Here is a 27,681-nt window from a genome sequence, read left to right on the forward strand (position 1 = left end):
ATTTAAGACATCAGACAGAGTTCTTCAAGACACTTTCAGGTAGAAAGACTTCCAAATTCAGCTGTCCATTTTTCATCTTTCTGAGTGCATTCAGCTGAAACTGAGTAAGAATATTTCATATCAAGTGTTTTTGAAATGCTCCAGACATGCAGACACATGCATGTCATCTCTGGAAGGACTTCTGATTTCTATACATATGTCATATTTAGTTTCTTGCTCACATATCTGCTAGGACCGCATCCTTGCGTTCACTGGTGATATCTGTGCTAGAATAACCTTCCACTTCTCATCCTTGTCAGCAAGGTCGGCATGATCAGACAGCTCCAGCTCTCAGATTTATTCACAAAAGTTCCCATCTGCTGTTTTTTGGATGTCAAAGGAATGTAAATTCTGGTCTTGTATCACCATTTTAATGCCTCATCTCTGGAAAAAATATTAGTGGTGGGCACCTGGAACATCTTGGAAGGGTCGTTGTTTCCATACCATGTCATCTGCCCAAAGCAGTAATTCTCCATGTCTTGGACAGCTTCACACTCCTTTAGTATCTCCACTGAGCGCACTGAGAGACAGAAACTCTGGTCATCATTAGAGGTAGTTATTAGTTCTTAGCAGGGAGTCATACCAGTCTGCAGATGGAAAAGTTGCTTCAGTTCTCCTTTGTACTTTGAAGCAAGTACCGATTAAGAGCCATCAGAGGTGCTGTCTTGCAATCAGTGGCTATAGCTTTTACAAGTAAGTTTTTTGAAGATGGGTCAGCCATAGAGACCCTCTCTTTTAGCATTCTAATTTCCCCAGGCAGTTTGATCATGTTCAACACTCTGGAAGACTGTAGCAACTCTGAACAGTTTTTGTACTGATCATATTAAATCAGATACATCATTCCAGTTAGCATCAATGCATGTGTATTGCACCTGGCTGCAAAAACACAAGGTGAATTTCCTGTGAGTTTGGTATTTATCTTTATTAGGGCTGAACCCAGCCTTGACCTGAATCAGGAAGGGTCTGGTCCAGCTCCTGTGAGGGGAGCGCTGGCATCAGTGCAGAGCCGCTAATGGTGTGGCTGAGGAGGTCTCCAAGGCCCTGCTGCCCCCAGTAGATCAGCCTGTACTTCATCACCTCTGTTTTCATTTTTTTTCTCTAGGTTGAGCTGACAAAGTGCTGGCCTTACAGCAGGGAGTCGTTGAATGGCCATGGCCTCCATTCAAATTCAAAAGCCTCAGATAAGGGGCTAATTCTGACTGTGGCGATGTGGTTTGTCTGGGAAGATGTTTCCCTGACAATTAAATCACCTGGGAAAAGACTGTGCTCTCCTGAAAGCTGGGACAGAGTGTGTAAGGACTGGATGAGAGGTATTACAAACTGGAAACCCTCTTTTTGTTTTCTCTATGATGTCAGGTGTAGTCAGCATTAGCAGGAGCTGAAGGCAAAAGGGAATGGGCCCAAAACCGTGGCTCTTCTCCCAAGGCAGGATGACAGATGTGTGGAGTATTGCATTCAGGTACCTGTTATTTTCTCCAGAAGCTGCCCTCTCTCTATCAGTGGTGTGTTCAGAAACTCTTTCCATGGCCTGGGGCCAGGGTCCATTTGTTCACATGGGGTCTGCTTGCTCATTCTAGTCCTCACACGGCTGGAGAGCTGTTAGTCTGAAGAGTACAGCAGGAGGGCTGTGAAGTGGGACTCCAGAAAGGGGGGGATTAAGCATCTGGGTGTTAGGGGGGGGGGTCATAAGTGAACGGGGAGGGGGGGAAGCAACTTGAACATAACCTGAGAGTCTGCGGCCTGGTAGGAAATTCAGAGTATCAGGACCAAACAACTGCCTGGACTCTGTTGTATTCAAGACTTCCAGGGGATTCAGCAGCTCTTATTCCTCTCATTCCTCCTTCCTCTGAGGCAGAAACCCCCCAAACCATTATCACATTATCAGGACTGCCCCCTTTCTTGGAGCGGTCTGGACTTTCCACCTGGCTGCTGTTGATACAAGACCCCTCCATCCCCACCAGCCGAGTGCCAGACCTCTCCTGGAGCAGGGCCAAGGCTGGGCAGTGTCTGTCAGCATGAGAACCTTCAGTACCCACTGCAGTGAACCAGCTCCATGGAGGGATGGTCCCATAGCCCTGCGAGCCCTCCTGGGGCAGCGCCATGGCCCTGCAAGCCCACGTGCCAGGCTCAGTCAGGCAGCAGGCTGCTGGGAAATAAAGAAAAGTACTTCTGCTTGGGCAGGAGGGACACTGTGTTGGGTTTATGCTGTGTCTGTGCTGCAGATCACGAGATAGCTTAACACTCGTGAGCTGTCACACCTGGCATTTTTCATCAACTTGAACTTGATTTTTTAGAAATTATTGTTAATTATGCTCTCCAACCAGAAAGCATGGCTCTTTGATGAGGGCTTCATAAAGCAAGTACCATCCACTCCTGCATCTTGTGTCAGCTCGTTAGGAGTTACCTTAATTACAAACTGTGCTCATCAGCTGTGCCTGAAGTCCTGGACCTGGACGCCTTTGCAGAAGGAGGGGTAAGACAAGGTTTTTATAGCTAGTCTTCAAACCATAGACAGCCAGTTCATATGAAGGAGGCCTTGTAATGAAGGTGCAATCACTGATGAGCAGAAGATAAGGCCCAGTAGCTGTCCCAGAAGTGAAGCAGGTGTATCAAATGGGATCATTTTTTTTTTGTAATCGTCTCATCTGCAACCCCAGGCAGGGGCTGATGGTTTGAAGCATGATAAACAGGAGTGCACATGCACCAGGTTTCTTGGAGCTCTACTGCCAGGGCAGGATTTGGCCTTGTAGGTGCAAAATGTCAGTGTTGAAGTTAGTGTTGTTAGCCTTGTTCACACGCTGTCCGGTGATTTAAAGCATAGCTGGCGTCCTGACCCTGAAAGGGCAGCATACTCCGGAAGACTGTTGTCCATGAAGCTGCCCTGCTATTACAGAATCGTCGCTCTTCATAACCAATATAGAGAACTGGAAAGATAGTCTTTCAGCATTAGTTATAGCTCATTTTTCTGGTAGATCAGTGTTTCACAGCTGATTTAGAGCTGTGTGAAGAGAGGTTAAGAGCCCGTTTGTCTGACTGTGCGTAGAAGCCATCAAAAGCAGGAATAGTGCTATGGGGGAGAAGGATGCTAGTGACACCATGATGTGCCTTTGCAGCAGCCTCTGCTTCCTGCTAAGGCAGAGTGGCCACTGGCAACATTTGATGCAAGAGTCATCACTACTAGAACTCAGTTAAGCCAAAAAGCCCGTTGGCATTTCCTTCTGCTTGTCCTGAGAGCTCTGCATCCGTTGGCTTTCAGGACACCGTGGTTCTGGACCTCCAGACAGGGCAGCTGTGCACTGCTGCCACTCACCTCACGGCCTCCTCCTCGCAGCAACCCCACAGCTGCAGAGAAGCCCGGGGAAGGCTGTTGCCAGAGTCAGTGCAGAAAGGAACGGCGCCTTCTTTACATGCTGTAAGTATTAACTGCGCAAGTGCGGTGTGGCTCAGGACCTGTGCTCCGTGCTGCGTTTGCAGGCTTGGGCTCAGCCTCTCGCAGCACAGCTGCTCAGCCCGAGTCCTCGTGAGGAGCCGCTTTACCCCACAAGCCCTCTCTTGGCTCTGAGGCTTTGCATCAAGGGTGCTCTTGACGGAGAAGGGAAAGCGTTTTTCCTTCCTTATTCAGAGCATGCCTCAAGCATTTTGGCTTGGGAGCTCAGCTCATACCACAGTTCCTCTGCCAGATGTGGGCCTATCATGAGTTTTTTTCTGTTTAATCATACAAAACAAAATGCATTTGCCTTTCTCAGGAGGTATTTTCACTTCAGTATCTCCTTCTTAGTCCTAGAGTATGCTTTTTCCCCTACTGAATTACATAGTTTACTTTGTGTGCTTGTGTTTTGCCAAATGCCAGGTGTGAGGCTGATGCTGTTTTGGAGATGGACTGATGAGGCACTGCTGTTTCCAGCCCAAAGGTTAATGCTGATGCAGCGTTTTGTGGGACACTCCTTGTGTGGTACAGAAGCACCTTTATCTCTGAGTGCTTCTGGGCAGCTTGGCTGGTGAATTACAGAAGTCTTAGTCTCCAAATCACCAGGCAAAGCCTGATGTTAGGGGCATTGCTAATGAAAGGCAGTCACATAAACCTCTGCTGGCAGCAGAGGCTGATTATACAAATCTTCACTGTTTGAGCGTTCTTAGAATTTTTTAACTTGAATTAAATGTTCTGTGGCCCTGCAGCATGGCAGGTGGTTGTACACAAAATACCAATGGGAAGAACACAGGAGATTCAGGCAGTTCCTTGCCTGAATTTAACAGAGATGTATATAGTACGTTCTGGATTTAACACCCATTCGTTTTGTCAAGGAAGGCACTGTGTGTGCACCCACCCTCCCGTGGTTCCCGCCCCACCCTGTGCAGTGCCCGTGCAGCTGGCCCCCATGCTGAGATAGCCCCGTCTGCAGCAGCCGAGGCTCTGCAGGGCACGGAGGGCAACGACTGGGCAGAGCCAGGTGTTGGGCTGACTGGTGAGGCTGCATGGAGAGCGCCTGACCCTGCTTCCACTTGCATCACCGCAGATCGGTCTGGGGTAGCACAGCAGCAGGTGAAAGCCAGCTGCAGCTTGCCATCATGCAGCAACGTGGCACTGCATCCCTGAGCTGCCGGGAAGCGGTGGTGACCAGGGTCTGTCAGCGAGGCGGGCAGCAAAGCTGCTGCACGTGGCGCTGGTGCACGAGGGCTGTGCAGCCCCTCAGCAAGCAGCGCTGCATGAAGCACCCCCAAACCTGCCAGAGCTGTCTGCCCCTCGGGTCCCCCGTGCCTCGGTGCATGCGGTGCCCCCCCGCAGCGCGGCAGGCTGGCTGTGGGTGCCTGCGGGCAGCTGGCAGAGGGGTGCAGAGGCTGGTGGCTGCAGGCTGCAGCTGGGGAGCGTTATCATCAGCTCCAGCTGCATCGCCAGAGAAAAGCAGGGCAAGTAGGGAGGGGAGGGATGATCAGCAGGGACTGAGGGAACATGGGGAAGAGCATCAGCCCTCAAAAAGGAGTTTGCAATGTTGGAGAGGTACTGTGGCTCTGATTCTCTGGCTTCTCTTGGGGTAGCAGGATTCCCCAAGCCATCAGAACTGTGGGGCTGGCATGCTGCCTCGATGCACGTGAGACCTCACACCCAAGCCTGCAGAGCAGCGTGTGCCCTGCCTGCAGTCCACAGCGTCCCGTGTCCGTGTGTTTCTCAGCACAGTGGGTTCCCGTGGTTAGAAAGAAGCATCCAGCTTAGGACAGTGCTTCACTTTTTCCAGCCATCCTGCTCTAGCAGACGGCCCCTGACTTCGAGGTTACAGGCGCAACCACTCCAGAACTAAAAAATGCGGCGGGGAGATTCCTGCCCGGCAGCCTGCCCCGCGGGTGGGGAGTGTGGGGAGCGGGCAGCGCGGGTGGGGGCCACTGGCCCTGCCTGCGGGGGCACCTGCCCGGCTGCGGGGCCCCACAGCCGCTGGCACGCAGGCCGGCAGGCTCCCCTGGCCTCGGAGCGCCGGTGCAGCGCTGTGAGGAGCCGTTTCAGACCGGTTTGGTTAAACCGAGGGGATGAATTGCAACGGAGCAGCGAGTTCCCGACTCAGCTGAGTCACGGTAAGCGCCGCTGCACAGACCCCCCCCCTCCCGGGCGGGCTCGGGGGGCTTCGCCAGGAGCGGGCACCGGCTCTCCCGCCGCTCTCCGCGCCGTCCCCGCGGCGGGCGGGGCTGGCCGGCCGGGTCCCCCCCCGGGCCCTCCCGGCGGCCGAGCATCCCGGGGCGGGGCGGGGCGGGCCGGGGTGGCTCCCGGTGCCGCCGCTCCGCCCGCTTCCTCCGCCGCCTCCCCCGGGCCGCGGCCGCAACCCGCTGCCCTCCGCCGCCGGCGGGAGCGGGGCCGCGCCGGGGCTTCCCGGCTGCATCCCGCGGCGTCTGGGCCGGCTGCGCCGCGGGAAGGGCCCGAGGGACGGCGGAGCAAGTGAGCGGGCTGCGGTGGGGAGCCCCCCCCCTTCTCTCTTTCTCCCCCCTTCTCTCTGTCTCCCCCCTTCCCCGGGGGTTCCCTGCACCTCGCCCGTGGCCGGTGGGAGCGCAGGGCTGTGCTGCAGGAGCCCGGGAGTTACAAAACATCTCTTGGCTTTGCAGCACGCCTTTTTTTTTTTTTCTTTTTTTTTTTTTTTCTTTTCTTTTCCCTCCTTCGCGTTTTCCCCTTACACTTGGAGTAGCTAATTGGATAGGAAAACACTAACTGCAGGGGTGGGATTACTTCATGCTCTTGCAATGCTGTTTTGCTGTTCGATTTCAGTGCTTTGGGCTGGGAAGAGCGGGCCGGGCGGTGCTGCCCAGGGAGCGCGGTGAGGGGCGGGCGCCGGCGCCTTCTTTTCTCACCGGGTCTTCACTTCTGCAGGTGATACCTTTCTCTCGGTGGCTGCCTTGGTTTTGGAGGAGACTTGCTCTTTTGAATGCTGCGTTCAGCGGGTCCTGCAGTAATCCCGGCGCATTGCTGTGAGCCCTGAGGCTTCCTCGTCTGACAGGTTAACTCTATCGCTAGGGCTTTTTTTTCTTATATTTTTGTGGGTGTTTCAGTAGAAAATATGAGATCCAGTGAGGCCACGATGGTAGCAGCACGCTGTTTTCTTCCCAGCCTGCCAGCTGGTGTCCTGGGGAGGGAGTCCTGGCTCCTGCAGCCGTGGGTCATCACAGTGTGGAGCAGCTCTGAGCTCTGCTTTGTCCCCCTGCAGATGATTTTCCTCTTCTGGTTCTGAAAGTTGGATTTCCTCAGGTTTATCTGAGGATGGGGGAACAAGAAAAGGTCTCATACAGGTGGCATTGAAATTCAGCCAGCCAAACCAGCAGAAATAGCTCTCCGAAGAATACAGTATGTCTAGATGTGCTTCTTAAAAAGCTTGTTCTTGAATAAGAGCGAGAAGTTATATGTCTTTTTAAAGAAAACGGGCAGAGGTGGTGAGTGCTGGACATTGATTCCTTTAGGCCAGGAGTGAGCATGATGCTTAAACGTGGGGATGAGTAACCTGGGGCTGGCTGGCCCTTGGGCTGGCTGGATGCATGCTTGCCTTGCTGAGAAGCGTGCAAGTGAAGGACCGGTTTGTGTCCATCTCATGCTCAGCTTTCCTCTCTGTTCCCCTTCAAAAGGGAATGCAGAGTGTGGTGCTTGGAGCAGCTCGCCTATCCTCACTATCTTTTCCCCACGGGTACTTTTTCTTGCTCTCAACTGATAATTATAGCAGTAAAATAGGGAGGGAGCTATTTGTCTTCCTTTATTGTAAATATTTTACCTGTCAAACAGTAACCCTAGAAATAATTAAATCCAAGGAAAGTTGCTTTGTTCATCTGAAACCTGGGCTTCCCCTGATGGTGTCATCCTCTAGAGTGCAGCTGTTTTGCTTTACTTACCTGAATTAATTTTATTGCGGTACTGAGAACTCCCACATAGTCCCTGGAAGTTGTCCTGCATTTTGAGGAGTTTGGAACTTGCCGAGTAGCTGTTTTTCTTCCCTAAAAGGTAGTGCTGTTAGGTGGGAAATTTCTTATCCCCGCCTGTCCCTGGGACCTGAAAGTTGACCTTTGTAGCTTTCACCCCACCAAAGATGGTCTTTGTTGATATATTTTTTTTAAAGTTACTTTTCTTATCTGAAGTTATGAGAACTTGATATTTCTCAGAATAGTTGCATGAATTAGCTTATGTCTTTCCTTCTCCCCTTCTGCTAATCAAAAATCCACACCTATTTTGATGGTAATGACAATTGTTCCCAGTGCTTCCCAGACCCAGAGCACCTACAGTCTGTTTGTGTTTGCACACTGGAGCCATGTCTAGTCTCGGATGGTCTCCAGTGCAGGGACAGGGGGCTGGAGGTGTAGGGGATCCAAATGCTTTTGGTGAGGTTGCTCCACGCTGCAGAAGGGCTAGAGCTTCTGCAAGGAAAGGTGTGTAATCTTGTTGTCTTCCAGGAGAACAGCTTCTTTTGGGCTGCAGCATCTCCTGCCCTGTACAGTGTGAGGAGCTATCATAAATTTCTCAAGTGACATCTGCCGTGATGTTTTTGATTTTGGGGGACTGTTCAGCCTGGAGAAGAGAAGGCTCCGGAAAGACCTTATTGCAGCCTTCTAGTACTTAAAGGGGACTTACAAGAAAGCTGGAGAGGGACTTTTTACAAGGATATGTAGTGATAGGACAAGGGGTAGTGGTTTTAAACTGAAAGAAGGTAGATTTAGAGTAGATACAAGAAAGAAATTCTTCACTATGAGGGTGGTGAGGCATAGGTTGCTCGGAGAAGCTCTGGCTGCTCCATCCCTGGTAGTGTTCAAGGCCGGGTTGGACGGGGCTTTGAGCACACTGGGCTGGTGGAAGGTGTTCTTGTCCATGGCAGGGGGGTTGGAACTGGGTCATCTATAAGGTCCCTTCCAGCCCAAACCATTCTATGATTCTGTGTTAGTGGGGAGCAAGTTGCATTTTGATGTTCATTTAGATGAGAATTCGGTGACGATGTTTTGTGTGTTCCTACAGGATAATTAAATCAGTGGTCAGAAAAGGGCAAGATGTTATGCTCAGTGTGGCAGTCAGTATGGCAATGGGTCTTTTAATTATCAGCCCTTTACCTCAGTTAATTATAAGTTGAGAGCAAACACTCTTTTTGTTAGCTTTATGGATTTAGTTTTTATAAGAGGGCAAACGATTGTCATTTGCACAGAGCTCAACCACAGTGATTCACTTACTGCCCTCCACTTCGCAGCATCGTGATGTTGGGTGTTGCAGGGGGAGCAGTGTGGGGCAGAGGTAGGGGCTGGCAGCCCGCACTGCTCCGCTACCCTCCGAGCGGTGGACGGACTCTGTCTGGAGCCGGTAGCAGCGTGGCGTGGCTGGGGAGACCCGGGCAGCGCTTGGAAATACAACTGCAGGGGATGTCGCTTGTGGCAGGGAGCTGAGCCAAAGCATAACCAAGAGCCCCGTCCACCCTGGCTCCCGGCAGCAGGAGCTGGCGAGGGCACAGGATGCCCTTTGGTGCACCGCTGGCAGTGCCTGGCTGCTTGCTGGCTGCCGCAGTGCTGGGGGCACAGCTGCAGCTGCTGCTTGTGGGGGCTTGTGTCTCTCCCAGAAGCAGAAATGGTGTGTTGGCTGCTTCACCAGCCCTGGGCCAAACTCAGTGTCTGCGGTTGCGAGGGCCAGGGCTGTGCTTGGCTTGGGGTGGAGTTTCTCCTCCTTACAGCCTGCATCCCCTCCAGGCTGTTCTTACCCTTCCCTTCTGACCTGTTTCAAGACTCTCCTTGCTTTTATGTTGAGATGTGAAACGACATCTTTGTGGTCAACTGTGGCAAGTGAGTGATGCTGTATTCTGCTGAGGCTGTGTAAGATGCTACACCCTGTTTGCTGGGGGCTATAGGCCCTAGAGCAGGAAGGGACGAGTGTCAGCCCCTGTGGCTCCTGGCCCTGGGCAGCCCCACGACCCTGCTGCCCTGGGACTGCTGCTTTCCTGCATCCCCATGTCTGTCTGCTCAGCAAATGCTGCTGGACCCTCTCACTATTTTTATGTGGTTGTCTCAAAACCACAGTTATATGTGTCTCGGATCAGAATGAGAGCACATGGGCCAAATCGTGGCCTCCCTCTGAGAGCCAGGGCCCTGCTTGTTTTTCTGGGGATGCAAGAAAGGCCATGTAGCTGGAGGATGAGCACAGAGCTGGGGGACAGCATTGTCTGGGGCAGAGTGACAGGCTGGGCTGGATGCTGTTGATCAGGTGGAACCAGTTACTGTGATCTCTGCTCCTCTTTGGCTCCTGGGTGGCATGGGAGAGGGGCGTCTGTGGCTGGGGCTGTCTGACTTGCTTGCTGCTCCTCTCCCTCCCTGAAGGTAGGGTTGGCAGTGCATGCTGGTGCTCGGATGCCATTCAGGCTGTGCTTTGCTCAGCTACCTGGTGTCACTGAGGGCAGGGGACAGGATGTGATCGGCTGGGATCACCCCGTGGGTGACCTTGCTCCGGGATGGTGCCTGTAGGAAAGACAGAGCAAGAGCACAGGCACCCCCTCTCTGGGGAGTGAGCGTCTGCTCTGCCAAGATCCCCGGCACAGGCAGGGGGGATTGTACCACCCATGGTCTTGTGGTTGGGTCCCCTCTGAAGCGATGGCTGACATTCGGTGGTACCAGACATGGCAGCAGCCGAGTCAGGCTGCAGTGGTGATGCTGAGAGTCGCTCGCAGTCCTGGGTGAATGGGTCTGGCACAGCTTGCTCTAGGTGGAGTGTTCGCACTAGACAGCCCAAGCTTTCAAAAACTTTAATAGGAAGTTACTTTTTGTGATAAATTGATGGCTTCATTTTTTTGACCTTTGAAAGCTTTTTATGCATTAGCTACATGTAGGAAATGTAGTTTTCCGTGCTGAGAAGCAGTGAGTTCTAGCTCTGGAGCAGAATGACTGACATGATCTTTTTTTTTGGATGTCTGGCAGAGCTTATTTAGTGTGGAATAAGGCTTGGGTCCTGGGCTGAGATCCTCTGCTTCAGAGAGTCTGCATCTGCATGAGAGTGGAGTTGAAAAGGGGAACTGGGAGAATTTAGTAGGATTGTTTTATATTGATGGCTGTGAAGCTCATGAAGAGACACCAAGGCACAAGGGCCTTCAGACTTAAAGAAGCATTTTGGTAGTCACCGAGAAGTAGCTTCAGAAGAAAAATGGAATGCTAAAATGATGGAGGCTGGGGTCTGCTTGGTCCTGAGCCCCTTGGTCCCTGGGCTCCTCTGATCTTCCACTGGCAGTGGCGACTGGCTGCTGGGGTCTGGTCCTGCTGTGCTGAACAGCGTGCTGGCAGATGCAGCATTGCTCTTTGTGCATTGATGTAGCTGTCACTGAGCTGTCATCTCTTCCCTTACTGTTCCTTTAGCTTCCTGGGGTTGTAGTGTCTGTGCTGTCCCTGTTCTGGGTGCTTTGGGGTTAGCATTTGTAAGTCCTCTCCCAAATGAGAGGCAGGAACCTGCCTGTCATCCTAAGGACTTGTCCCATTCCTCCTGCAGCTGCTGTGGGTTACAGGGCACCCAGGTGAACACCCTGTGCAAGCAAGTCATTGTGGTGCCAGTATCCAGGCTGATTTTGTGGATGTGTGATGTAATGTACGCAGTGTAAAACCCAGTTTTTGCTCTTTTTTTTTTTTTTTACAGGAGGTATCTGGGGAGAGCATCATCTCCAGTTGCTTAGTGTTTGTGCAGTGCTGCGGACTCAGCTGGGGTAGAGGATGACTCTGCCTCTCAGAGCATCCAAAGTGATGCCAGGAGAGCTGCCCACAAGTGTGACCCTGCAAGTGGTAAGAGTCCGACACGGCAGCTGCCTGTCTTGCATTTAGTGTTTTGTAGAATGCTAAGAATGTACACATATGGACAAGAGACCCCAGAAGTCCCTCAGATGTTAGTTCTGCTGCTTTCCCTTGCAAGTTCCCCTCTACCGTATATTGGTGTTCCATTAAAATGGGAAGAGGGCTGTTGCCCTCTGGCTGTGCTCGAGCTTCTTAGATCGGACCTCTTCTTTTCTCTGCAATTTTACTGCAAACACATCCCTTTCTAACAGTGAAGTACAGAGGGGAAACTGGATTATTAGCTTCCTTAAATGCATTTTTTTGAGTATATCAGTGCTGCTCATTAACCTGTGTGTCAGACTTTGATGGGGACTGCAAGGCTCAGGCACACGAAAAATCCCCTTTGGAGCAGATGCAGGCATGCAGTCTGCCCTACTAGATGCAACCCTGCAATGCCATGTGTGTTTGCAGGTGGCCAGCGATCTGCCTGGAGTCACTGAGCTCCAGACATGCCTGTAGCCTTTGGGGACCACAAACAGTCGTCTCCTTTTGTGCTGGTTTTTCCTCATCTATGAGATGGGGAGAACTGTTTTTCCCAGGTCCCCAGGAGCAGAGCTGTAAGACATTGTTAGTTAGTGATTAGCAAGTGCTGGGAGGCTTTTGGCTGCCGGGCAGAGGGAAAGGTGGTGGATGGTGTGTGTGTGTGTGTTACGTGGCAGCGGTATCTTGAGGTCTTTTTGTCCCTACTGCTGAAAGTGCAGAGGAAAACCTCTACTTGGCCTTGAAGTGCGAGCTGTGTTGTGACTGTGGCATAGGTGGTGGTGTGCGTCCCCGTGAACAGATGACTTGGTGATGCCGGGTGGGTTAAATCAGACACTGGCTGCAGATGATGCTGAGCGAGGAGTGTTTAAACCCCCCCTGTGCCGCAGCCTGCTTCCCAGTCTGCCTGCTGCTACCCACTGGGGTCTCAACCCCTCTCCCCGCTGAGCAGCAGGATTCATGTCCCAACCCTTAGGGTGTCATTCAGCAGAGTCTTCCCTCTGCTTCGTCTTCAATACCTGACAGACTGTATCTTCTCCTTCCCAGGCGTGAGAAGACGTCCTTGCTGGAGTGGCTTGTTCCTCAGGCTCTGAAGCTGGTATGTGCTGAGTGAACGTGGGTGTACCCCTGTTTGGGACTCCTGGCAGTGTCTGCGCATTACGCTGTAGCAGAGGTGAGATTACCATGTTAAATGTGCTAATCCTCCCAAAGAGGAAAACATAATCTGGGGAGGTGGCTCTTCATGGAAGTAATTAGGAAGGATCCTTGCCAGTGTGCCGCTCCCTCATGTAAGAGCGGACTGACTCAAGGGCAGCTGGTAGGTTTACTTTGTGGCTGATGACGCTTAAAAGAGGGGAAGTGTGCGAGAGCTCCAGCAACCTGCTGGTCGCCTCCATGGAGTGTTTCTTGGGGTTAATAACCATGATGTGAAATTTCATAGAATGGCAAAATCTAACTGCTGTGAGGCTTTACAGTGAGTCTGGATGTCCAAAGTTGCTCTCTTCATTCAGAAAGAAGAGATGAGACTTGGAATTGTGACTTAAGGAGGAGGAAACATGCTCTGCAGGTCTGGCAGGGAACTGCCTTGGCTGAGGCGTACCTGTTTGTCCTGGTGCCTGCTTTGAAGAGGCATGGGGGGAGGCTGCTCCACACACCGGCACCTGGGGCTATTGTTTCTGGCCGGGCTGGGTGGTGTTTTTCCATGCTTGCTTACAGCATCGGATGCAGATTGCTTGTCGGGCAAAAGTGCTCTTGGATATGCGGCTGCTGGCTTGAGTTTCCTGCTATGCAAAATGGGTTCACAGGAATGTACTGAGCTCCTTTATAAAACAGCTTGAGATCTAATGAAAAACATCACTGTGTAAGAGAAAAATATTGTTACTGAGTTACATTGTTAACGAGGTCAGATCATTGCCTTGTAATAAAATTAGTTTGTTTTGCTCTAATCAGTTTTAGTAGCTAGCGTGCTCAATAATTACTCATGTCCTTATGAAAGAGATGGGACAGCGTGAATATAGCTGCTGGCAGACTTCTCCAACTCTGAAATGAATTGTGCAGATTATTTTGGGAAGGCATCTTTCCAGATGCGCAGTGCACCTGGAGTGAAGCTGGCGGAACCCAGCTTCAACCAGGAATGATCATGGTCCATAGCATGGCTATTCTGTAAAGAACTGTCCTTAGGAGTGTTCAGAGAAGCATTAGCAGCAGGAACATCTTTGGACTCTGATGCTGTTCTCACTTTTGCGATCCCATTTGACGTGCAGCATGCTAGGTGTCTCTCCGAACTCTTCCGTTTTTAATCTATGTAAATTGTCAAGACCCCAGGGGCTGTCAAATACATCTGCTCTCTAAAACAGAAAATGTCCTCCTAGGTATTTGAGCCTCTAGTATCTTTTCTTTGTGTGTTTGTTCCCTGCCCCCCGGCCCCGATGTCAGCAGTGTGTTCCTGAAAAGGCAGCCTGTGGTGGCCAGGGTGGATGGGCAGGGCTGAGTACAGCGTGAGAGGACTGGGTGCTGAGCGCTGCTGCTGTGGTGCTGACCTGGCTCAGGAGAAATGATTGTCAGCAGGCCGTGCTTTTTCTTACAGGTGTGATGGTGGTGCATGTGCCTTCTGCATATTCAGCTGCTGCACAGCAAGGGAAGAGCTGTGGTGAGGGGCAGCAGCAGGCACCTTTTCCTGTGCCTTGCTCAGGGGAACACGGGGTGGGCTGTGAGACCACAGGACCTACCATGCCCTCAGTCTCCCTCAGTAGATTCATACCTGTAAACAGAGTTGGAGTGTAGCTTCTGATCAAAATTCAGGCCGAAGTTGACTATCCCACATGTATGTGCCGGAGGTGAGTGGTTCTTCTCCAGCATCCGCCTGGCAGCTCCTCTGGAGCAGGGTAGAGGAAGAGCAGAACTGCAGCACCACAGAGTCGGTGTGGGGAATGGCTCTTGCTGGCCCTGTGGTCTCCAGTTCTTTGTGCTCTCCCTTCTACTTGATGAGTCCTCACAAGAACCTGGGTCAGGCTCTTTGAGTGCACGCAGCTCAGCAGCTTGCACTGAAGTTGTCCTTCTCTGTGAGACTTTCTGCTAAACAATGAGTTCGTGCTGGAGCCCCCAGCTTTCCCTCCCCTTAGTCCACTTGCTGACTTCAGCTAAAATATTGTTAATTCTTGCTATACTTTCCATTTCCTTCCTAGTATTTCCTTCTGGCTCTGTTCAGATGTATTTTTTTCCCCTGAAATGGAGGGAATTGATATTGACTAGTGTCTCTCTCTTGGAGAGGTGCCAGGTGTGTTGGAACTGAGGCACTTTGAGGGCTGCAATCAGGTTTGCCTGTCTAACTGGTCATGAACAGTGAAGTATCATTTGTCCAGAGTACACAGGGGGCTTGCTGGGTCTACTGCTCCACCAGTACTCCCCCCCCCACCTGCGTGGGGTGTTGGAGGTGACAATCTAATGGAATTCTCCCTAAATAAGAACCGGTGGGAGGAAATACTTGATTACAAGTTTGTGTAGCTGATGCCATGTCTGTAGGTTGCAAATCTGGCTCTGGAGGTTTGACTGCTGCATGGACCTGCTCCTCTGCTGCTGCTTGGCTGTGTTGGGAAAGCTCCAGACCAACAGACTGAGGCTGTGATTGCTGATCTGTGGTAACCCTCCTGCTTCTTCCCATACCTTTGTTCTGGCTCTCCTCTGGTGAATCAATTCAAGATGCAGAACAGAGAAAAAGCTGCATACTGGTGATGTAAGGTGGTGGTATTGGTGGTCTAGTCCCTGGGCTCAGAAGCACTGGTGTGGGTGCAGGGAAGCGGCAGCTGCAGGACTTGATATTTCTCCTTGATGGGCTTTATGAGATTCCTGCTGGCCCACTTCACCAGCCTGTCAAGAGTCTTCTGAATGGCAGCACAACCCTCTGGGACAGACTGAATGCCTTGCTGTTCCTCCTGGGTCACATGCCCTTGCTCCTGCCCTTTGTGTACTTCTTTTTAATGTCTGAGATAAGTGAGGAGCTCCTTGCTCATCTGTGCAGGCCCCCTGCCACGACTGCTTGATTTCCAGGAAATGGAGATGGATTGTTCTTGAGCTTGGAGAGCATGATCCATGACAATCAGCTGGGTATCCTGGACTGCTGTTCTCTACAGGATTGTGTTCCAGGGGGTTCCTCCACGCAGGTCCCTGAACAGGCCAGTGTCTGCTCTCCTGGAGTCCTGGCTGTGGTCTGCAGGCTTGTTGTCCTATTCATTCTTCTTGGAATCCTGAACTCTACCATCTCATGGCCATTGCAGCCAAGGCTGCTTATGATCTTCACATCCCTAACTAGTTCTTCCTTGTTTGTGCGTACTGGAGTGTCTCTTTTCACTGGCCCCTTGTCTCCTGTGTCAGGAAGCTGCCATCAGTGCTCTCCAGAAATCACCTGGCTTGCTTCAGCCCTGCTGTGGTGTTCCTCCAGCAGATATTGGGGTTGCTCGAGTCTGCTATGAGGGCTGGGATCTGGGAGGCTTCTTCCAGTTGTCTGAAGGTCTCATCTGCTTTGTCCTGATCAGGTGGTCTCTTGCAGACACCCACAACAATGTCACCTGTGTTGATCTGTCCCCCAACCCTGAGACTTAAGCTCTCAACTGGCTCATCAGCTGTCCTAAGGCACAACCCCAGGCACTCCAAGCAACTCCTCCTCCTCACTGTCCCACAGAGCTCATGTCCATCCGTTGCAGCACTTGGTCATCTCAGCTGTTGTGCCACATCCTGTGGTCCTGGTGAGGCTGTAGCCTCAGCCGTGCCCTGGACCTGCCTCCGGGCAGTGGGGGAAGGCCACATCCCCCCACAGCATCCTGGACCATGGGGATTCGAGCCGCCCTCCAGCTGCACCATAGGCCTCCGCTTTAATTGGTTTTGAATTTCCCACGTTTTAATTCAATTGAATGCCCTTAATTCCTGTGTCATAGAACAAGGAGAGCTCTGTACAGAAAAGCTCTGTTAGAGACGTGTATTTTAGCAATTCTAAAAATACACCTCGCTGGCTGAGGCTTGTGCGGGGTAACCATAGCAACGTGGCTCCACGAGCAGGGTTAAAAACAATTGCACCAATTAAGGGAAAATAGAGCTGTTATAGCTTACAAAACCTAACAATGAAAAAAAACAACAAAACAACAAACACTGTGCCTGATGCTGTGGTCTGTGGGCCATCTTGTATTGGGTTGATTGAAACTGTCCCCCTTCCACTCTTAAGGAGCATCCCGAGTGCGTGCCCATTGCCTCGCTGTTGCTGCCGAGCGTCCGGCTCTCGGCGCGCTCAGCCCTGCCTATCTGTCTGTGCCATGCAGCCGTCTGTGCGTACGGCTCCCAAACCAACAGCGGCAAAGCAAGATTCAGCAGCGGGGAGATGTGGGAATGCATCTTCTTGAGTGAAATGTGCCGGCTCAAAGAGCAGCCTGGCTGAAACTTGGGGGACATTTTGAGGATAAAAGCTCTGTCTGAAGAAGAATTTTGGCCTGCAGTGCTGGCCTGTGCGAGGGGGCAGATGTGTGTTAAAATTCATGGACTGAGCCAAAGCCCCTCAAAATCGGTGGTGATGCTTTCATGATGGATTAGCTCTGGGCTGGGAAAGCAGGCCTGGTGAAAGCTACCAGATGAGCCTAAGGGCTAATTTTGTTCAAAATATATTTGCTTTAGTTGTACTTGCTGGGCCCTGGCCAGGGTCAGAGGAAGCCTCAGGAAAGTGCTACCAGCCTGCTTGCTGAGGAATGTGTCTTTTACTAGAAGCTTCTACTGGAGAAAGCTGGGCAATCTGGTCCTTCAAAAAGCTTGAAATAAAATTATTTCAAGCACCTTTTTGCTATGCCTCACTGAAAATTATAATAGAAGCTTTCAGAGTATCTGTTTCCAAAATATTCCAGGGTTTTTGTAGATGTTGCAGGTGTTTTCCTTCCCTAGCTGGCTGTGTGTTGCCACCCCAGCGTGCTGATTCTGTCCCATGTTTGTTGTGTGCTGTGGACAAGGGGGGCTTGGGTGCAAATGTGCCTCTGCCTGATGCGCTGGGAAGTTCCTGATCCTGGAGCAGAGAGTGGTGATGCTGCTGCTGCCCGTCCCTGGGCTTGAGCCTGGGCTGGTGCTGGTGCCTGCCCTGCCTGTTCTTTTTGCTCAGTCCCACCGACGCTGAAGAGCCGCTGGAAACTTCTTGCTGCGTGTGGAAGCACTGGAGAGGAGGACCGCAGGGAGGTGTACTGGTTGCTTACTGGTTTTGTTTGTTCCGAAGCGTGCAGGCATCGCTGTGGAGCCAATATTAGTGGGGGAGAGTTTGAGGTTAAAACTGCCCCAGGCTTGAAGTGGTGGATGCAAACCAGAGGACTGTGGAGAGGAAGGAAGCGGGGGCCGTGCAGCTGGGCTTGGAGGATGCTGCGCCCGCTGGAAAGCAGCAGTAGGGTCTCCCGAGACAATTTAGGTGAAGGAAGCTGTGATGAAGTCACCAGTTTACTTGCTTGGCGGTGGCAGGACGTGCTGTTAGTGGTGCCAGTGGGGATGGGGCAAGTTCAGATTAAAGGTAGTAAGAAGGCAAATGAACATGTCGAGGTTGTGTGTAGGGCACTGACCCTGGGCTTGCAGCCTGCTGTGTGATGGCTGAGCTGTCCTGCGCACGAGATGGTCGGTGTTTAGCAGAGCCATCAGCAGAGAGGGATCTCCATGTCGCTGAGAACCAGTCCTTCCCCTGCACTGGGTGTGAGCGTAACTTCAGCTGTGCCCTGTGAATGCAGGCTGAGCTGGTGGTTTGGGCGTGATTTTGGGTGGGGGCAGCAGGGCCCCTGGTTAGTCCCGGGAAAGGCAGGTGTGGGTGCCCCTGCGGCTCCTGGGGACGCATGCTTTGCTGGACCGGGGGTGACACAGTCCGGGGCAGTGGAAGTGCAGCCCCCTGTGACCCTGCAGCAAAGCCTTCTGCTTGGAGAGGAGCTCTGGGCAGGACGGGGATTGGAGTCTTTAAACTGGCTTAGGGTAATTTAAAAAAAATGTAGGGTGGATGTCTTTAACTTGCTTTGAATTATGGTTTGCATCAATTTGGGTTAATGGAGCTGGAGGCTGCCCTGTAGCATGTTTTTTTGCATAGGTTAAAGCAAAAGTGTGTGTGAGACTGTTTTGGAAACCGGGCCAGGCTGAGGAAGAGGCAGAGCTGATGGCAGGACGTGAGGGAAGGCTCGAGCATGCCTGGTGGCAAAGCTGGTGGTGCACGAAGGCGCCAGGATCCTTCCCAGGCTCCGACTCGGGTCCTTGGCTCCTGGCCGGGGCTGGTTTGGTGGATGAGGACTTAGCGGCAAAGCTGGCTTGGCGGGGATTTAATAGGGACCAGGCAGCCATGTGCTCTGGTAGCGTCAAGCTGCTGAAAGGGTGAATGGCTGATCTGGAAGGATGTGTGTGTAAACAGCTGAGGAGTCACGCTGCGACCGGACCTGGCTGCCCTCGGAGCCACAGGAGCTCCAGTGGATGCAGGTTTGGCTCGAGGCCTCCTCGGGTGGGAGGGAGGAGGGCAGCGAGGCTTCTCCCTGCTCCGCAGGCTGCTGGGGAAAGGCTGTCCCAAGCCTGGTCCTTTCCACATTGTGTCCTCTCTAGCTCGCATCTTGCACACGTGGTGCAACTCCAGCATGGTTCAGCACTAGTTTTCCTGCAGTACTTTGCAGGCAAACCGGGGCACAATGTGCATCTGGTCCGTCAGCTCTCTGCAGCCCTTTCTCCGGCAGCTCTGGCGTCTGGGTTTGCCTCTTGCCCTGAGCAGGAATGCTGCAGCAGTGAAGTCGTGTGCTGCTTCTTTCTGTTGCCACTGTTTCCTCGGCGGCTGTGGTCCCCTGTGAAACGCCTCTGCTCTTCCAGCTGAGGCTGTGAGAGGGGCTGCAGGGAGAGGATGCGTGTGTAGGGAAAGGGGAAGAGGCAGCATAAAGAGCTACTGTTCCCTCCCTGTGAGGTATAATGTCAAGAGGATTTCTTATAAAGTGTGCTTGCCTTATTCCTGCAAAATTAAAATTAGTTCTAATTAAGTGGAGGTTAACCTCCACTGTGCATGCTGCAAATTAATGGAACGTGCGATTAACTTATCTTGCAGCACTAGAGGTTCTTGGAAATTACTTGGAAAGAAATGTAGCCATATAAGTGGTTTGAATTTTTAATTTATGTTAATAGTTCAGGTTTGAATTAATTAATTTTAAATAACAGACCTTTGATCTTTTCTTTTTTAACAACTCTTCCTTCTGCAGCTTAAGTATATCTTTCCAACTCTTCTCCCTTTTTAGTGAAATGAATTGGACAAAAATACATAATATGATAAAAACATGCTAAATGCACCTTGAACCACAACTGTGGTAAAGATCATTTTGTCTCCATGGTGCGGGTGTGCGCTGTGGGGCCGTCTCTGCCGCTGCTGATGCCCCCTGCAAGCGGGGTGCTGTAGCAGGATCCAGAGGCTTAAGAGAATATGGTACATTATCTCATCTTGGCATAAGTTTTGGGGGTAAAACCCATCCTGTGGCTTTTTGCTTTCTTTTGGAAGTGGTAACTTTGGTTTGCAGTCGTGTGTTTTGAACATAGCTTTATCTTTTCTGGACAGTCATCTTTTGCTGTGTGACTTTCCCTGTTGCAATACCCAGGTGAGCACCAGCAGGTCGTGCTCCTGTTTGGTTTACCAAGCCAGAGAGGACTGAAACTCCAATGTGGCCTTTGCACGAAAATGCGCGTTCCCACGTGCAGCAAGTTCCTGCTGTTTGTGTGCCAAAGTCAGGGGAGTGAGGGCCTGGTTTGGGACTTATTTGGGGTGCAGCATGCTAACCTGCCCTTCTGCAGGGGATAGTGTTGGACAAGCCGTTTGAGCCATTCCAGCAACATTTTAAAATTAAAATAGCAGACATAATCTCAGAAGTTTCCCAGTCCCTGCCAGAGCATTGACCTTGCGAGGCTGGCTTCAGCTGAAGCCAAATCTTCCAAGAATGGCTGTTTTCTTCCTCCCAGCTTCCTTTTCTTCCATGCTCCCAAGCCATGGGGACCCACGGGTGTCTCTGGATGCAGATCCAAGCCAGCCCTCCTGGGTCTGTGTCGATGGCCCCCCTGCTCTGCTGCTGGTGGGAAGCTTTGGACACGCTGTTCCCAGCTCCATATCTTGCAGCGCGGGGACTGGCTGGGGCTTCACCGCAGTCGACATCCAGCAGACCAGCGTTTCTGGAGAAGCAGGGGTGAGGTCTGGCTTTTCCCTTCCCTGCTCGAGCCCCTCTGTGTGCTGGCTCTGGTTTGCAGCTCCTCAGGGCTGGTCCTTGAATGCTGGCTGTGGCATCTCCAGCTCGGGGAGGAAATCGCTTGTCCCAAAACAGACTTTCGACTTTGAAGATGAGTGCTGTGCTATTTTGCTTGCGGCTGCCGTTTGCTTTGGCTTGAGGTTGCTCTGTTTTCTGCACCTGTCTGGCAGTTGGGTTGCTTTGGGGTGGTGGGTTTCTATCTGGGAGGAACAAGTTTGTTGGGGGAGAAGAGCAGGCCTGAAGGGTGAGCTTGTTGTTTTCTCAAACCAAGCGACTGGGATTTGGAGGAGGAAGCAAAAGGGTGGGCAGCAGTTCCTAGCAGTGGTCTTGCTCTTTATTTTGTTGCAGTTAATGTCTCTGAGTTAGCAGTCATGGCTGCTGCCTGTGTGGCAGGGGGAGAGCACAGGGGACATCTTGCAGGAGCAGGGAAGAGATGTTGAACTGGGCTGCCATAGCATCTCTTCTTTGGCAGAGTGCCCTAGGTGAGTTGGGCATGTTACCCAGTCCTGGTGCTGGTGTGACGCTGTTGGGCAGTTTTGGGGGCCCCAGTGTGTCCAGGAGAACAGAGAATGCAGTTTGAAACTCTGTAATGGTGATGCTTTGGAGCAGTGGCCATCTCCCAGTGCGGGCTACCCCGTGGAGTGGTGTCACACAGTTTCTGGCCATGGTTTAGCTGGCATTGGCCTTGCCTGCCTGTTTTGGGGCTGGGGCAGGAGGGCGAGGTGGCTGGGTCTGGAGAAAGCACTCTGCTATGCCGAGCCCGCTCCAGCAAGCCAGAGGGGCTTTCCTTTACCCTTGCAGGGTGGGGGACTACCTGAGCTTTAGTGCACACTTGTTTCTGCATTGCTTGCCCTTTTAAAACAGTGGCTGAAAACAGGCTGTAGGGTAGAGGGAGCCAGAGCTAACTGGGATCAGTCATGAGCATTTCTTGGAGAAAAAGAGCATGTAGACGCAGTAGATTTTGCTGTTGGTGATGGATTGCCTGTCTGTGTGGAGATACAGGACTGGCTCTGGGGTGCTGCTGTATAAACTTAACATAAGGGTCACAGCCTGTTGTGTTGCCATTCAGTACAAAGAGCTCAGAAGTGCCCCATGGTCTGGCATCTGGGGAGGCTTTGGAGGAAGCTCTGGAGGTACTTGCTCCAAACCTCACCTCCCAAAAGTGCTAGCACTCACCTCTGGCAGTTGCCTTGCCCGTGCTGGCTCAGTCCTGTGGGGTGGCTTCTGCTGGGCTGCGAGGACAGTCGTCGTTGACGTGGACAAACTGGTGCACATGATCTGAGCATCCATCTCTGGGGCTGGCAAGGGGATGGCAACCAAATGGGCACAGGAGCCTGCTGTGGCACCGAATGTCTGGGTCCCTGTGTGCCTGCTGGTGCTGTGTTTTTCCAATGTGGCAACAGTGCCTCAGTGGTGGTATAGCTGAAGTCGTATGAAATCTCTATATCTTCAGTGTACGTGACCTATTCATCTGTCTTTAGACATTGGGCAAATATGGAGGCATATTGGATAAAACACTACAAATATTTGCAGTTCCCTTAGAGGAGAGGTCTGTGAAACTTGAGGCTTCGTGCTGCTTGTTGTCCTTTCTTGCTCTGCTTTTCAGGTTCAGATTTTGAAGTGCTTGGCAGAGACACAAGGCTGGCCTTTCACAGCCAGGGAATTGAAGGGCTTTGTCGCCTCTGCCAGTCCTGTGCCTCATGCTTGTGGCTGTCTTGCAGTCTGCACGATGCTGGTATCTGCCCGTGGTGCAGGCAGACGCATGCGACTGTCTCTGAACCGCTTGTCCAGGGGCTGATACTGCAGCCACGTGTGGAGTCTAGTAAAATCCCAGCAGCTCGGCCAAGTGCTTTGGGACCTAGTGCAGGGATTTCTGTCCATCTGAACCATCCCTTGGGACAGGACACCTGTAGAACACGGGTTCTGTATACACTGGTAAGAGTGTATACAGAAGTGGTATGTAGAAATACTGAGGAGTTAAGCATGCTTTCGATGTAAAGAGGTGGAGTGACGAGGTGGAGGAGTATGTCTTTCTCAAGGGTAGGGGTGGTGTGAGATATTTGGAAGACAGATTTTCTTCTTGGTCATGGAAAGCATTAGAGAAAGCCCTATGCCTGACGGCAGTCTGTTGGCTGGAGGGGAGGGTGAGGTGCTGGTATGTGGTGGGTGCAAGGGTGCTGCTTCCACTCCCCTTGGAGCACCTTCCTTCTCAGGGGGAGGACGACTCATATTCTTCCCCTGCTCCAGTGTGGGGTTCCTCCTATGGGAGACAGTTCTCCATGAACTGCTTCAGCGTGGATCCTTCCCATAGGCTGCAGTGCTCCATGAACTGCCCCAGGGTGGGTCCTTCCCACCGGGTGCCATCCTTCAGGAACAGGGTCCTCCAGCGTGGGTCCCCTACGGGGCCACAAGCCCTGCCAGCAAACCTGCTCCAGCGTGGGCTCGTCTCTCCACGGGGCCACAAGTCCTGGCAGGAGCCTGCTCCAGTGCAAGCTCCCCATGGGGTCACAGCCTCCTTTGGACATCCCCCTGCTCTGGCGTGGGGTCCTCCCTGGGCTGTGGGTAGAGATCTGCTCCACCGTGGGCCTCCATGGGCTGCAGGGGACAGCCTGCCTCACCATGGTCTGCTCCACGGGCTGCAGGGCAACCTCTGCTCTGGCACCTGGAGCATCTCCTCCCCTCCTGCTGCACTGACCTTGGGGTCTGCAGAGTTGTTTCTGTCATGTATTCTCACTCCTTCCTCCAGCTGCAAATGTCGTTATTGCAGGTCTTTTTTCCTTCTTAAATACGTTATCCCAGAGGCACTACCACTGTTGCTGGTGGGCTCAGCCTTGGCCAGTGGTGGGTCCGTCTGGGAGCCGGCCGGCAGTGGCCCTGTCAGACATGGGGGAAGCTTCCAGCAGCTTCATACAGAAGTCACCGTGTAGGCCCCCCGCCACCAAAACCTTGCTGTGCAAACCCAGTATGTTACACCAAGCAGATGGGGCAAGATGGGACATTTCCAACAGCTGAGGCAAGCTGTGAGGGTTGCTGAGGGATGGCAGCGTGGTGTGCAGTCGTGTGCTGCATCGTTTACAAAATCCAGACATTTAAAAGCAGGAATATGTACAGTTTAAGGACATTGTAAATCTTACCTCCACTCATATTGCAAACATGAAGCATAGCCTTCATACCCAGTACAGGGAAGATTACAGCTTTAAAGGATCATAAAGTTTCCTTTTTGCTGAGACATTAAAATTAAAGCACAACTAGAAATCCTCCTGCAGAAGTGACAACTGTAACAGATCTGGTCCTGGGAAAAGGGCTTACGTGAATAACTTGGCTTGGCATAATCAGAGGGATTACTTGGGGCCAAATCCAGTGACAGCAAAGTTAGGGGGTGGAGGGGATGTCTTGCCAAAGACTTCAGTGGGTTTTGCGAGTAGAGTGGGAGTACGTGCCATGTGTGTACATAGACGAGCTCAGGATGTGCAAAACCAGTAGTCTGTGATCAGCTGAGTGTATCTGAGGACTTGCCTGCTTTCCCTTCCCTTCTGCTGTTCGAGTTGCCTATTCTCAGCTCTCAGCTGAGCCCTGAGCTGTCACTTGTTCCAAGTTCACTGTAAATGATGTGAGATGGATTTGTCGTAACCTCTGAGATGGAGCCCAAGTGTAACAAGGTTTTCCAGCCAAGCTATGCTTACAGAAATGTTCCCAAGAAATGTTTTCTGGGAGGGCTTGGAAATTCACTTGTAAACAGAAATACGTAATTATATTTTTCCTCTGTTTCCCTTGAAATGATGACAGCATTTCCAAGTGACAAAGCACTGCAGCCCTAAGCAAAGCTGGGGGCTGGGTGCAATCCTTGCAGGGTGGCCTTAGTGGCCACCTTCAGAGTGGTGGCTGTGGCCCTGCCTCATGAGGCTTTGCTGAGGTTGTGGGTCTGGCACCATCTAGGGATGCCCTGAGCAGGGTTATGTCAACATCTGCTGATGGATTTGGGAAGAAAACAGATCCTCTGTGTGCATCTTCAATGATCCTGCTCGTCCTGTTGGTTAGAGCCATCCCTACCCATTGGGCTCATGCTGGGGCTCCTCTGTGCTGCTTCAGTGGGCTCTGGGATCATGCAAGTAATGAGTGTTTTCAGCTTTGTTTAGGACAATTTCAAATGTCAGCACTGAAGGCAGCGTTTATGAAACTTCCTGAAACAGGGTTCAGGTAGAAGTTTATACTTGTGCTTCCTCAGTAAGTTTTCAGACATGTCCCTTGACAGGCATGTGTTAAGCTAGGGCCTTTGGCCCTTGTAGCAGCATCTATGCTATGTTTACATCCTCACCCTCGCATGCTTCTCCCTCCTCCTCACTGGAGGTTGCTGATCATTGCGCTGAGATGGATACAAGACTGCCGTTTCGGCAGTTGCTCTTGTCTGGGTTTAAAAAGCAATATGTGCTTTGAGTGGGACCTTCATAAAACTGCAAGGTCTCGCTAGCTCTCAACAATTATCTTTGAAAAATGTCAATATTTTTTTTTTTTTCTTTTTGCTTTGGGTTTCTTCCAAGCTGAGTGCTTTGGGGTTTTGCAAATGTCGAGAAGCAAAGACATAGCTTACTCTGGGATCACAGAGTGTTTAAGCAAAGCCTTCTGGTGAAGCCGCTGCCGTAGTGATACTCCAGCACAATCTGTGGCAAAGTGTTTGTTTTTGTTTGCCACGTGGATCTCGTGTTCGGATGGGTAATGGCAGTTTGCCCGAACTGCGGTTGTGCTGTCTGTCACAGCAGCAGAAGTGTGAGCTGGGACCTTTGCACTGAAGGATGCTGTGCTCTTTGGACAGAAGAATCGAGAGCCTCCGATCTGGCCAGCAGCTGGACACACAGGAGGTACACATGTGTGCATCCCTCCCTCGAGCTCCACCAGCCAGCTTTCTCGTGGAGTGTGGTGTGCGCTGATGGGTCTGGGTGCTGGCTGGGTGGTGGGATCCATCTGGAGAGATGCTCACATTGGCTGGTGGTGCAACACTCTTGAGGGAGCAGCACCCTCAGTCCTGTGTGCTTGGTGCCCCTATCTTAGAATCAGTGCTTTGGGTCAGAAGCGACCTTTAGAGGTCATCTAGCCCAAACCCCTGCAGTGAGCAGAGACATCTTCAACTACACTAGGTTGTTCAAAGCCCTGTCCAACCTGACCTTGAATGTTGAATGAACCTCTGTGTGGTTCAGCTTGACAGTTTCTTATTGATGGTGCTCAGGGACTGGAAGAAGGGTCTTCTAGATATTGGAAAGGAGGTTGCGTGATGGAAGGCAAACGGTAGGCTGCATGGTCACATTTGGATTGTTAAGCATGGAGAAGTCAGTGGTGGGGCCACCTATGGGCTGGTTTGGGGGCTCCATCAGTGATCTGAAAACAGAAATGAACAGTGATCTGATCTAGGCTTACAAAATCATGAAGGTGGTGGGTCAGATGGAGGTGCAACTGTTGCTCACCACGTCTCAATACTAAACCTAGAAGATGGCAGTGAAACTAGCGGGTAGTAAATTGAAAGAAGATGAAAGAAGGCGCCGCTTCACTGAGCAGGTAGCAAATGCCTGGAGCTTGGTGCTGCAGTAGGTTGTGGAGGCAGATGGCTTGTTTGAAAGGCACTGGGCAGATTCTTGGCCAGCAGGTCTATAGATGGATCCAGAAAGGACTTGTCAGGATACACCCACTGACATACCTTGTCCTGTAGTTGTGGATGCTGGGAGAGTCCAAGGAAACGGACCATGGGGTGCCCAGATTCTTGTGTTCTCCCTAAACAGCCTCTTTGGAGAGGGTCGGGGCAGAACAGCAGAAAAGCCAGGTGTGGTCTGCATAGGGTGCAGAAGTCTGCTAGGGGATACCCCAGAGGTCAGGACAAATGTGCTCAGAGCAGGAACTCTCACAGTCTTCCTTGAACTCTGCCCAACTGTAAGATGTGTCTGGGCAGTGCCAGGCTAAGCTTTCTCTACTCAGACTAGGTTTTGCCTCATGTAAGGACTCTTGGTTGTAGGCTGTAGATTGGCTGTCTCTGGTTATTAATGTGCTGGGCTGCAGCAGGTTTCACTCAAGGTGTGCAAAGGTGCTTTGAGAGCCCAAACCCTCCAGAGTGTGACTTCTCTTCCCAAAGCCATGGGGGCTGCTGGTGGTCCTCAGCATGTAGGTCTTTACCTCATGCCAGGACCAGAGTTGGCGAAGCACTGAAGTGCAGCAGAGGGAGGAGGTCAGGGCTACAGAAGGAGATTTTCCGGCCTAGGAGGAATGATGCTGTTTACACTGGTTTTGTTTCAAGCCAATGATTTGTTGCCAGCTTTAATGGTAGCAAAGCATATTTACTCAGCTTGTTTGGATAGATAACAACTGCTGGATAAGAAACTGTCAGATGGGAATCAATTAGAGGCTTCAGCTCTTGAGTGAAAGATGTTATTTGACATCTGATGCCCTGTGAAACCGAGTGAGGACAATGCTGCTATTTATGTGGTTCTCTTCTGGTTCCTTCCCTCTTCCCCGTCATCCTCTCTGCTCTAATATTGGAGCTTTGACCCTCTGTGTGTTTCTCCAAAAGCAAGCACTGACACCAACCCTTTCACATGGTTCCTGTGACGAGATCTTTGTGTTTGCGAGGGGGTGTGGGTGGGATGGCGGTGCTGGCGGAGCCTGATGTCTCTTGTCCCTTCTCTCGGGGACGAGGCAGCAATTGCAGAAGGCTGAATTTCTGCCAGGAAGAGCCCAGTGCAGGTACTAGTGTGTGCCCTGGAAGTAGATGGGCTTTGGGTGGTAGCTGGAGCCAGGGCAGCTGTGCAGCAGGGTCAGAGGGGTGGTGCCTGGGGGCTGGATGCTGTTTCAGCTCTGGGTTTGCTCCTTTGGGTGGCATTGCAGCATTTTGCTCCTCCCCACTTGCTTCCTTGGTATGTTGAATGGTCACCCGCTTCTGCTGGGAGCCATTTTTGTCACAAAGCATCTGAAGTCATCTTCCTGTGTGATGATGGCGTGAGGAGGTGGGAGAGGGTGCAGAAGAGCAGAGGGGGGTGACGGATGTTACAAAAAGCCCCTGCTGTCCTGGAGATCCTGCAGGACTCCTGTGTTAGTGAAGAGTCATTGTGAGGCTGTGTCACCATGACATCTCCTTGCC

The 27,681-nt window shown here is 51.8% G+C and overlaps 1 protein-coding gene across 2 annotated transcripts in view; it reads left to right on the forward strand.

Moving 5' to 3' along the window:
• The first annotated feature begins 5,905 nt into the window (after positions 1-5,905).
• Positions 5,906-27,681, forward strand: part of LOC104333678 (ankyrin repeat and fibronectin type-III domain-containing protein 1) — a 257,291-nt gene continuing 235,515 nt past the window's right edge. For both annotated transcript variants that reach the window (XM_075436763.1, XM_075436764.1), the window contains exons 1-4: positions 5,906-5,959; positions 6,386-6,512; positions 11,144-11,286; positions 12,361-12,487. The gene's annotated coding sequence lies outside the window, so the exon portion shown is untranslated. The remainder of the gene's footprint in view (positions 5,960-6,385; positions 6,513-11,143; positions 11,287-12,360; positions 12,488-27,681) is intronic.

Source organism: Opisthocomus hoazin, chromosome 15 (assembly GCF_030867145.1).
Source record: "Opisthocomus hoazin isolate bOpiHoa1 chromosome 15, bOpiHoa1.hap1, whole genome shotgun sequence".
Taxonomy (NCBI): Eukaryota; Metazoa; Chordata; class Aves; order Opisthocomiformes; family Opisthocomidae; genus Opisthocomus; species Opisthocomus hoazin.